We start from the raw sequence: 12,286 nt of genomic DNA on the forward strand, positions 1-12,286 counted from the left end.
GCTAGTGAACAAATGAAAGAGTTTACATGTAAGAAACATTTAAGATATCAAGAATATGATGAAAATTCAGGTAGCCATTTTGGCAAAGGAACATACAGCACAACATACAGTTTTCCTCAACTGCTCTTTCCTTGCATGCATATGTTCACCTACCAATTGAGTACACAGTCTGTGAAGTGTAGAACTGGGCTTATCTCATTTAAAGTGCAAGAAAAAAAATACCATTTCAATGATCCTACTGTGAAGACAGATTTACCAGCAACTTCAGATTTAAAAAAACCCCTGAAATTTACTGATATCTGCAACTCATGAGTGCAAAAAATCTACAGGCCTTCCCATAGCTGTTTGCTCAGGAAAAGGATACATTTATTACATGCAATGAAGAATTACCATAGGCCTCTTTTAAAATCAGGGGGAGCGAGATACAAAAGATTCCAGAGAAGAAACACAAAAAAGGAAATCCTACAGTTTGACTGCAGTGTTTGAATGCTGTACTATCACTGACCTCATAAAACAAACACATTAATGCAAAATATTTATAGCTGGCATTCACAAAGACCTACTTTTGAATGTTATATAGCATTTTAGGTAGTTCCCTTACAAAAATTCCACCATCCATTTCTGACAGAATGACTACTCACTAGCTAACTTAATTTTTTCTTACTGCAATGTTACTCTCTCCAACACATCAGTTTTGGCCACAGAAGCACACTTGAGTCTCCAAACCAAAGAAAACAGGAGGACAAGACTCCCTGCAGAGTGGCTGAGGTCACTTATTCTTTTAAGCCTGGAGAAGAGGAAACTGAGGGGAGATCTCATTGCAGTTACAACTTCATTGTGAAGGGAAGAGGAGGGACAGGCACTGATCTCTCTTCTGTGGTGACCAGTGACAGGACCCAAGGAAATGGCCTGAAGTTGTGTCTGGGGTGGTTTAGGCTCGATGTTAGAAAAAGGTTCTTCACCTGGAGGGGGGTTGGCCTCTGGAATAGGTCCCTAGGAAAGTGATCAGAGCACCAAGCCTGATAGAGTTCAAGAAGTGTTTGGACAATACTCTCAGGCATGGTCCTGTGCTGGGCTAAGGGTTGGACTCAATGATCCTTGTGGATCCTTTCCAACTCTGCATATTCTGTGATTCTGTGTGATTCTGTGAAGATCAGCAACACCAGTAATAAAATGTGAAAACCTCAAATGATATCTAGGACACACCAAACTTATTCCTGACACAAATGAAGATGTTGCAACCAAGTCTCTATTTTGTGGGGGAGGGGGGAAGCACAGCAAACCACCAACTTTAGAAGCTACTGAATCTCCACACAATTTCACCTCAGCCAACACATCATGCAATCAAAACAAACATGTTCATTTTATCCATCATCTATCAGCTATAGGTCCCAAAATAGACAAGGGTCAAAGAAGCTACTTTGCTTCTGCGAGAGAGAAGGAGGTGAACTCCAGATTATTTTTGAAAGATGGCATAATACATATCCTGAAAATCACTGAAACCAACAAAAGGACCCACTATCAGTGAAGCAAAACATAGGAGAATGTGGATATTGCATAGGCACACTCACCTGAATTAGGAAAAGCACACTCACTTGAAGTAGGACAGTTGCACACATACAAGAATCTCTTTCCGAGAAGGAAGGTACTAATGAATTGAGATTTTAGTTACTAGTTGGGTCTCAGTTCTTTTTAACATTTCTTTTTCTTTACTGTTTTAAATTCATATTCTTTTTACTCAAATTTCCTTTCGAATGAGAGGTAAAAACTTACATTTGAGTATTTGCTACAGGGCAGAAAACCTCAAAATCAAACCACGTGGGAGCTGATTTCAGGAAAAGAGGAGCAGATATCAGCAACTGGTGCAAAATGACAGAATGGCAATTTTCCTTCCCAAGTGTACTGTAAGAAAGATGGAATAAGCCTTTGTGAGAACACAGCCAACTGATCAGAAAGATTTGATGTCAACACTTAGCAATTTACCTGACAGAAGAGTTACAGTGCAATTAGCAGAACTGCCCTGGGTTGTGTTTCCAGACTATCCAAGTACTCTCTCAGCTAATGCAGTAGCCCTTCTGTCTCCTGGCTGCATTAAAATGCTGTGACTCATTCCACAATACAGACAGCTGTATCAATCTAAAAGAAAACAGCAGTCACCTGTCACAACACCTTTCATGCAGCATATGCTGATTACCAGGCACTTATTCATTAACCCCACTTTGTTTGGAATTCTCCCTAATTGTGTGCTTGCTGCTTTTCCATTCATGATAGACAGCAATTCTGTTGTCAAGCCTAAGAATAAAATGTCTGAACATCACCCTTAATTCACTCTATAATGAACATATTCCTCTTATATGAACACACTGAACCCTTTCACTGACTCTTACTGGATCTGGTCTTACTGGAAGTCGCTTTCCATTGGGAAGGGGTATTTGTCCCAGCAACCAGCCTGCGACCCACAAGGGCTCTCGAGCCACTCCGTGGTGGCCTTTGCTGGCATTGTGTCACTGGCCATTGACCCCAGGTCCACATTTCATTGGCAGGGCACGCTGGAGCTGGCAGACCTGCCCCTGCAGAAGGGCTCCGTGGAGCTCCTCAAGCAGAGATGGGAGTCCACCAATGCTACAAGACCTGGCCTGATGCTCCGGTACTCACCAGCTCCATCATCCCTGGTGCCAGATAAGATCAGTTGCAGCAACACCCTGGAGAAGGTGCCATCAGACAGCAGGAGGCTGGACGTGGCCAAGGATGAGACCTCAGGTAGCTCTCAGATGATGGAGCACGTCCCCGTCACTGTGGAAGAACTGCGGAGCCACTTTGAGGCCCTGGGTGGTAAGAAGGTGAGTGCCTGGGTGGGACAGACACCTTGAGGGAAGGAATGGAGATAGGCTCCAGAGAGGCTTCCCCAACCTCACACCGCCCCTCTGCTGTGCCCTGCTGGGAATGGGCAGCCACAGCTCCTGTGGATGTCCTGTGGACTGTTTGGATCAATATGTTAATACTGATTATCATTATCTATTATCATCCCTAGCTTTCCTTATTGCATAATTTTATTGGTTTGCATCATTTTAATTGTTGCTGACTGGTGCTATTTGCCAAGCTGTCATGAAAGTCAGCATTCAACCATGTTTGGTTAGTGCTTTTTAGAGGAGGAAAAAAACCAAGATATTTCACAGAATCACAGAACATTCTGAGCTGGAAGGGACCCACAAGGATCACCGAGTCCAACTCTGAAGTGAATGGCCTGTACAGGGATGAAATCCACAATCTTGGCATTATTAGCACCATGCTCTAACCAACCGAACTCATCTCAGGGTCTCATATTTTGGTCTGAGAGAAGAATTCCCAAATGAAACTATCTACAAACATTCTAAAACTTTCTAAAGCAATTGCTTCTTATTTGTAGAGCAGTACTGACTCCCTTTCAATGAGAGGCCTGCTTTACCCATTGGTTTTCATTGGTATTAACATGACAGGCATGGTCAAATTGCAAATTTTATTTGGCATCAGAGAAATGAGAAATTTCTGTGATTCCTTTGAACTGTCTTGGAGGAAGCTAGATTTTTTGAAACTTAAAAAGTGCTTCAGAGAAGTACAAGATACTGAAAAGGTTAGTAATCTTAATTAAGGTGACTCATTTTTGTGGCTAAAAAGTCTTTCATCAAGCTTTACTTCTTCTGCATAAAAACTGAAATGTCTGTGCAACTTTTGGTTGCTGATGAAGTATTTTAAACCTTCCACATTTTGATTCCCCAGTTTTTGTTCACTTACCAGGTTAAAACTAAAGTAAATAAAAAATCCCTTTTGAATAACTTTTACACTGCTTCAAAATTAAAGATATACTAATACTTCATTTCACAACTCTGTATTCTGCTGCAGGATGACCCTGCCAGTTGATGCAGTCAAGTAATTTACCCATTTAATTTTAATGCCCAGAGTGACTTAAACATGGTTTTCTGGTCCAGAAACTACAGTTCAGAAAAATGCATACTGACAATTATTTAATTCATACACAAAATCCTGCTACTAAAAGATACAATAAAGCTTTTTTATGTGAACAGTAACATAAAAATTCATGTGATTCATGAAAAATCTTTTCATTGGTTTTAAACACATAACACACAAAGTAACAGGTACCAATAAAATAAAGGTTAAAACTTTATGATATTATCAAGCACTTTAAAGACTATAAAAAATTGTCATAGACTGATGCTAAGTGGCATACTCAAGTGATTTTAAGGTGGAGACCTTTTTGGTGGATCTAACAGTCATTTTTTAAAAACAGCAAAATCAACTTTTTTTCCTACGAAGAAATACATTCAGTATTGCAGACATGATCAATCTTGTAGGAGCAAATTAGGTTTTTTTTTTAGTCTTATTGAACAAAGAGTTCCTTATTGAGTGAGAAATAATAATTTTTTTACTTAAACAGCATTCTTCTCTTGAGAGAATTGCAGACTTTTACTCAAACAGTACTTACCAGGGAAGTAAAAGAATTCCTTACTCCCAGTCTTACAACTGTTACACCAATTAAATATTATTTTGTTATGGTTCCTTTGCAAAATTTGCTACTGTTTCATCTGCAAATGTTTTAAATTCACATGCAGCTTAGAAACCAACCATTAGTATTATCATTTCACTGATACACTTCATAAAAATTATTTCCAAGTATATGTCTTTTTGCTAGGTTATCCTCCAGGTGAAAAATTGTCATTTCTGATACAAAAGGGAAGCAAAGGCTCAATAAAAAGAGTAGGAGGTGGGGGAAAAGTAGTCAAGGATCTTGCTTTCCTCTTCCTGGTCATTTTTTTGCCAAGACTGCTACATATGAAATGCATTTGACTAGAGCTCTAGTTAAAATGATTTTTTTCTCTGGAAATCTGCAAGTGAAAAAAGAGGTGTACTCTCTGGAGAGCTTTCCTCCTTGCAGTGAAACTCCTGCAGAAATCACAACTGTTAACATCAGTACCTTGCAAAGAACATTGAAAATCAGAGGGTGGTTATAAACTAGGAAGTCACAAGGGGTGGAAAAGCATGATGAGCAGTCCCTTTCTTTAGAATTCAAGTGGAAAAGCTTTAATTCTGTTATCCTGTTCAGGTAGCTGTCTTAGGAAATAAGATTTATATTGCCTTTGAGGATTTATTTCTCCAGCATTGTAAAACATCTTGAGGTTTCCAAGATACAATCAATTTGAAATGTAGGAAAATGGAATCTGTATCATAGAGGACTTTCACAATATAAGCATTACTTCAAACATTTTTACTTAAAAAGAATATTTTGAAAGTAAAACTACAAAAAATGCAGCCATTCCTACAAAGGGTTTCTGATGCTGAAGTATGGATATTTAAACTCAGGACTTTCACTTACAAATCTTGGCAACACTGACGGAAAGCAAGACTGGCAAGGTTTCAAAAAAAAGTGTGAATTCCATAGACATAGGTCTTCTGTGAAAGGACAGAATATTTCAGTAATATGAAAAGTTGGAGCCAAACTGATGCCGCTACTAACAATGGCATCAACATCTATGCACAAGATCTAATTGTACAAAAAGTATATAGAAATTACTGATTCCTCCTCTGGTAACAGTTCAATAAGCAGGAAAAAAATAATATCATGTGAGACAAATATGATCCACAGAAATCTCAGGCTTTGCATGTATAAAACCTGGGCTTTGTATTGTATTTTAAATTAATATACAGAAGGTATTTAAAGATATATATTCAGCATTTGATGTGTATCTGGTTAATGATAAAGACTCTAGATGTTAAAGGTAACAAAGGCATTTATTCATATTAATGATTGTTAAGTATTTTAGTAGTTAAATATTATACCATGAGATAAAAGACATCATGAAAAACAACAGCATTTGTATTAGTATGCCTTCAGAAGGCACATTTTGATTGTAGTTCTACCAAGTAATGAGTGATGCAAAAAAATACTTATATCACAATATAATGCAAGGTCATGCAAAAGTTTTAGCAAACTGATTGCTTAAGATTCAATCTCTTCCAGCCGGAGTACATTTCCATGGGCAGGAAGAGTGAAGGATGGGGAATGAGCTGATCTATTTTCCTTGGATTTTTGTAGTGGTTTCACCCAGAAGCCACAAAGAAGGTTAGAACAAAATTAGAAATGGCTAAATGTAAAACTAAGTCAAAGCCATAGAAATCACAGTGAAATCTTAAAAATTTAAACAAAACTTTATGCACAGTAAAAGACTGCCAACTGTTGGAACCCTGCTTGGACTCTCTCTTGACTGATCAGATTTTAAAGATTAGGCCCATTTTATTACATTAATCCATATGAAAAATATATTTTATTCTAAGCCAAAATACTGCTGATTAAAAATTCTAAGATGTCTCATTTGCATTGCATTTCCATTGCAATGCTGTTATTTATATGTGTACAAAATCAATAGAGAGAAATCAGGTCAATTAAATCACATTAAACCATGAAGTCACTGCTAAACAATTAGATCAATCATATAAAGAACACTCTACTTGTTCAGAAGTGAAAGACATCATTATAGGCAGCTGCAAATGTATTTAGACTTCTGGCATATTTTTCTTCCTCGTGGCTAAATGGTGAACTATGCCCAATCCTATTTATTTGAATGGAATTAATACTTCATATTGCAATGAAGAATACAAAAAAGAGTAAATAGTCAGGGACCAAATTCAGTAATTTTGAAGTTAAATCACTTAGTGAAGTCAAATTACTTTCACCTGAGTTTATCCCAGTGGAACTTGGATATATTTCCCTCTTGAGATTATTAATAAGTTAATAATCAAGTCTGGGTTTGCAGCCTTTTAACTGAAGTCTATATTATCAGGCCTGTCCATATATTTTAATTATTTAGACATAAAATGATGTCCCATTGTGATAAAATGAAAAGTATCTTCCCCTTTCCTATAAGAAAAAAACTGTTTCTTAGAAATTAATAATATATTAAACATCAATTTTCTGTGTTGGTGTATCACTCCCATGAAACAACCACTTTAGTTTATTAGCACTCAAAGGCATTGGAATGTCAAAGCAACTACGACTTATGTTTGCTGGAAAGTAATTATGTATGTTTTTGTTGAAATACATTAAAACATCCCAGCTGGGAAAGTAATTTCATGCTTACTTTTTAGAGAAACCTATTTGAAGAACTCATTAAAACCATTCATTTAAATAATCTGGTATATGTTCAGTAAACTATGTCCTTTGCTAAAAACATATGAACTGCTGCAGAAAGTAAATGAAGGCGACCCATGTTTAATGTAAAAGGTTAGACTTTCATTAAAATTGTCTAAACAAGCAGCATCTTTTTTTCCCTTAGTACTGTCAGAAAAATTTATATTAATTTAGCATAGCTATGTAGTGTGGAAAAGAATGGAAACCCCATGACAACTGTAGGTCAGTTTTGTATCCTGTTAGCACTTGCATCATTTGTAATTTTGGGTGAATGGAAGTGAATGAGGAGTACACAGGCTGTCTGAAAAATTCCCCTTGCTGAAAAGCTTGCTATTGAAGGGAGTGCTGTATGGTCAGCCTTTGGTTTCATTTCTTCCTTAACTCATTCTTTTTGTTGACACATATATTCCCCTCTTTTGTTTTCATGAATTCATTCTAATGTCTAAAGATTCCACAAGGACAGACCACATTTTCTCTGGGACTTGAACTGAAGAATAGTTTTTGATAAAAATTCACATTCTCTTTTTCTTTTCCTTCAGTAGGAAATCTTTTCTTCTGTGCTAAGCAAATCTATCAGCTTTTTACAGGTACCTTATAAATCATCTGAAGAAACAATCCTCCTCTCACATTAGTTATTCTTATTCAGCTCATCTCTAAACTGGACTGGTTTGTCACAGTTTGGAAGATGTATTAAATTTTTGCCTTTTTAGAAAGTGGACACATTGACAGAGTTCTCACTGATATTTACAATGCTTTACAGTAGGAAAAGCAGCTGTTCTGATGATAGAAATGAAGCTTCCTAAAGCTTCTTTGTTCACAAACAGTTCCATGAACTATTGCAGTACAGTATGTGTGTGCACGTATATATATATATATATATATGCACACACACATACACACACATGCACAGATATATAGATAGATAGATAGATACACACGAAGTTCTTCCATAATGTACCACTGTTACTTCCTGTTTCATCAGTGAATTGGCAGTGATTCACATTCCATTCCTGTTTATTACCTGGAGTCCTTCAATTCCTCTGAGCTATTTTCTAGGTGTTAGTTACATCATTACACTTTCATTGCATATTCTCCCAGAAGTGGTTCTGGAAAGCACGACCTCAAGGTGTTCAGCAAAACTGGATTTGAAATCAGCACAAATGACTCTCACTTGTGACAATATTTCAGACCTTCTCCTCCACCATGCCCATTAGTTCTCTAATTTCACTAGTTTCTCTAATGGTCCCTGCAACTTGTTTCACTACTTGTCTAATTAAGCAACTATGCTTTGGTCAAACATTTGAATGTGTTCCAAATAACAAATGATAATATTTTTCTTTAACAAATCCTCGAGAACTCTTTTATTCTTCTGCCCTCGATTCAGCTTTACCATTTTTGTTCTTTATTTGGAGGTGTGGACAGCAGAGGAAATAATCTATAATAGGCTCTCACCTTAAAATGGTAGAATCATCCACTTTTCCTCACAGTGAGAGAAGCTACTACTTGAGCTATGGCAACAAGGAAACTTCCTAGAAAAAAAAAAAGCAGGACAGATCAGCTGGAAAATTGAAACTTCTGTGTCACCTGTTCCTTACGAAAAGTTAAATTTGAGTTTAATCTCATATAAAGTAATGTTGAGCAGGCTGGATGGGATGGGATGGACTACAGTTCTATGCACTTTTAGGATCACTTGTCCTCAACAAATTGCAATGATTTCAGATGTGGGTCTCATTTTTGTTTGATTATTGTCTGCCTCTATGTTCTTTCTGCCTCACTATTAAAAAGATTTCTTGTCTGTTTTTTTGCTGTTGTGTTTTTAATTTAAAGAGACACTTTTCATCTGTTATGAAGAGTTGAATATTTTGTGGAGCACAGTTAGCTAACAGAAAAAATTATTTCAACAGTGCATCAATTGCTACTTCCTAGAATGACTGAAGTTCCTAGGAAGGCAGTCTAAAACTCTGAAAGTTGTATCTGGAACATGGAAGCATTTAAATAGGGCCATTTAAAAACACAAAGCACATTTTCTTTACAAGATTAAGTCCAATTTTTTTTTTTTCTGTTAACACAATCATACTTCCATCATTACATGGTGATAGATACCCCTAAAAACTTGAATATATACACAGCAGTTTAAAAGGTATTGTAGAAGTCTAGAAAGTGAAAAGGGTGCATAACAAAAAAGACTTTTAAAAATACAGGGCATTTGACAGTTTTTGAGATATTTTCAGAACTTCTACCTGTATCACTGCAGATATGACACAGTTTTGCCTTTAGGTGTTTCATTAAAAGACCATTGAAGTAAAAGAGAAATATTTTATTTTGTGCTAACTGAAGTTCTACAAATAAGCCTGTAATTAAGAAATGGAGTAGAGGGAGAACAATCTCATTCACTTCAGGAAAACTGAAAGAACTAAAAGCATCAGGTTGGGTTTTTCTTTCAGTGTGCTAATGCTGTAATATAAATCTACTTGTAGTAGTAGAATTATCTATGTCTGAGTCCACATACAACATTGAAAATGGCACTGATGAAAGAACATTAAGGTTTATGAAAATAAATTATGTCTCATTTTGCTCTCCCTCTTTTTTTTTTTAGGAGGATTTAGAGGAGTGTGATTTTTAATTTTTTTTACACTTTCCATAGTGCACTGTAAGCTGTGGTGGTTACAAGAAGAAACTAGATTTTGAAACAACTTGACTAACTTCATTTTTTAAAAACTGTTAATTTTATTCTGAACAGATAGATTTCATCTTTTTTGTATTTCTTTCTGATAATTTTCTGATTTAGCAGAATTTATCATCTTGTAAATTCAGTATTATAGCAGACTGACTATTCTTTGGCTCATGTCTCCAGAAGGCAGAGAAAATCAGAGAAGCTCTGCCTTCTGTATGCAGATGCTATCTGTAATCACACTGTGTTTTTAAGTGACCACACCAAGGATGAAGAACCAAGAAAAATGACCTTTGGCCATTCCTAGGAAAGGCACACACCACAAAAAAAAATAAAAAAAGAAGAAAGGTTCTCTAAAGATACACTTAGAAATTACTCAAAAACTGAGTGTTGTAGAAATAATGTTTAACGTTTTAAAATCTGCAGAGGTCAATAAAGTTCAAAACTTTTAACTTAGAGAGATGTCATGATGTCCATCGAGTTCTGTAGTTTTGTACTGTTTGATCTTGATGAGAAATTGAGCTTTCTGGGTCATCAAAAAAAAAATTACTTCTTCTCTTTCTGACACATAAGTCAGTAAATACCTCGCTTTGCCCAAGTCTATTTTTGTTGTACGATTTCTAACCTATTGGTCAGCAGCAGCAGAGCTTGATAACCTCTGTGGGAAACTGAGCATAAAGCACTTGGAAAGGCACAGCTCCTTTCCACGGTCAGGGGCCAGAAAATGTTTGGAAAAGTGTTTTTTATTTATAACATGTTCTTTAACTTCATATACACATTTAGTTTAATTTTAGTTTGCAATATTTTACAGACAATACTTCTTATTCTAAGTAACTTCTTAAATATTTGTCCCTTGTGCAGAAAGCAACAAATCTGAAAATATTTTCACTGTCATTCTGCCTACTCTTATTTGGAACAATTTATCAGCCTGTGGTAGCTTAATCAATTCTTGAAGGATGAAAGTGATGTGGAAACACGGGAAGTAAATATGTCCATTACTAGCATGCCTTTAGAAACAGCACTAGGAGGGAAATGTAACATCTGAATTGATTAGGAAGGATATAAGCTTGTGACCTAAATCCTGACAAATCCACAGGTGGTGGCATGCAGGGGAGAGCAGATCCATAAATTAAACAGGAGTGAAAGAGACATTGCTTGCAGAGTACAAAGTGTAATGTGCCAAATGAACAAGATCAAGTTAATCAAATAAGCACCTGCACCAGCACTCACAATTACTATTTCAATAGGCTATAAATATGTAAAATAAAATATCCAATATGTCTATTCTTTTTCCTCCAGCTTGTATAACATTTGTAAGCAGAAGCCATTAACAATTCTCTGACAATATCTGGTAGAAAGAGAAATGGACTCACCATGTTTACTAAGTTGTGATGAAGTTGAAGTAAATGGGTCCAAACAAACCATACTCAGGAGTTTCATGCTACTGTTGTGAATATTTATGAAAGCAGAACAATTCCTGGGTTTTCAAAGAGAAGTAGAAGACTTCCCATCTTTGTATGTCCAAGGCACAGGTAGTACCAGTATACGGATAGATGCCAGTGAGTGCCACTGTAGGAAAGAAGGTACAACTGACCTGCTAAATACATTTTACTACTTCAACTGTCTTAATAGAAGAGATCTTTCAGGGATCCTTTTCACTGAAAAGATCTCTCGTGTGCTTCTTTTTGTGCTCCTTTAGCTCTCTGTCTTTTCCCTTTTGTCAGGTCTTCTACTTGCTCTGCTGCCTCTTTCAAAAAAAGTTCTGTAAAGATGCAATCCTTTCTCAGATGTTTGCTGCCTAGATTTAAAGCACCACGACATGTTACCTTAAAGCTGAGCAAGGCATCTAGCAAATGGCAAAGAAAAATTAAAAGCAAATACCACTGCCATACTTTAACCTTGTTTACTCTTTCTCTCTTCTGTGTCATGGTGTGATGGTATGGTTTTTCAACTGGAACACTTGATTAATAAGTTTGGAATAAGAGATGTTACTCAAGATTGGGCAGTTCATGAACTTTGCATACCCAGGAGTGTTCGAGTTATGCATTGTCTTTCTCTGAAGGTGTTTATATGAAGTTCTATCACAGATAATAAATATCATTGCTGGACTATGGGTATGAAAATGGGCTATAGTAATACTAGATTTGAGAATCAACCTGGTTATACCCACTGTCTGAGAGTCTTCATCATTTACAGCTCATCTTTATTCCCTGCAGCTACATTTCTTACATAATACCCTCTTTATATGCTCATTGATAATCATCCATCATAGAATATGTTTCATTTTCTCTTATTACTCATTTTCAATCATCAATTCAGTATCTGACAAAATAAAATGCTATTTCTTAAAAGTAGGCAATACTGATAATACATAATTTTACTATCTTTTCTAGATAGTAATACTGTGGAGAGGAAACTAATTTAAAAACATGCAA

General features: G+C 36.3%; 1 long non-coding RNA gene across 1 annotated transcript; it reads right to left on the reverse strand.

Annotated features, from left to right (window-relative positions):
• Positions 1–2,583: 2,583 nt before the first annotated feature.
• LOC127471090 (uncharacterized) lies at positions 2,584–11,371 on the reverse strand. Its single transcript, XR_007904559.1, has 3 exons — positions 11,225–11,371; positions 8,633–8,709; positions 2,584–2,825 (listed from the first exon to the last, which is right to left on the reverse strand). It is a non-coding gene; the product is annotated as an uncharacterized LOC127471090 (long non-coding RNA).
• Positions 11,372–12,286: the final 915 nt, after the last annotated feature.

This window comes from Manacus candei, unplaced genomic scaffold (genome assembly GCF_025592945.1).
Source record: "Manacus candei isolate 608988 ecotype Guabito, Panama unplaced genomic scaffold, ASM2559294v1 h1tg000023l, whole genome shotgun sequence".
NCBI lineage: Eukaryota > Metazoa > Chordata > Aves > Passeriformes > Pipridae > Manacus > Manacus candei.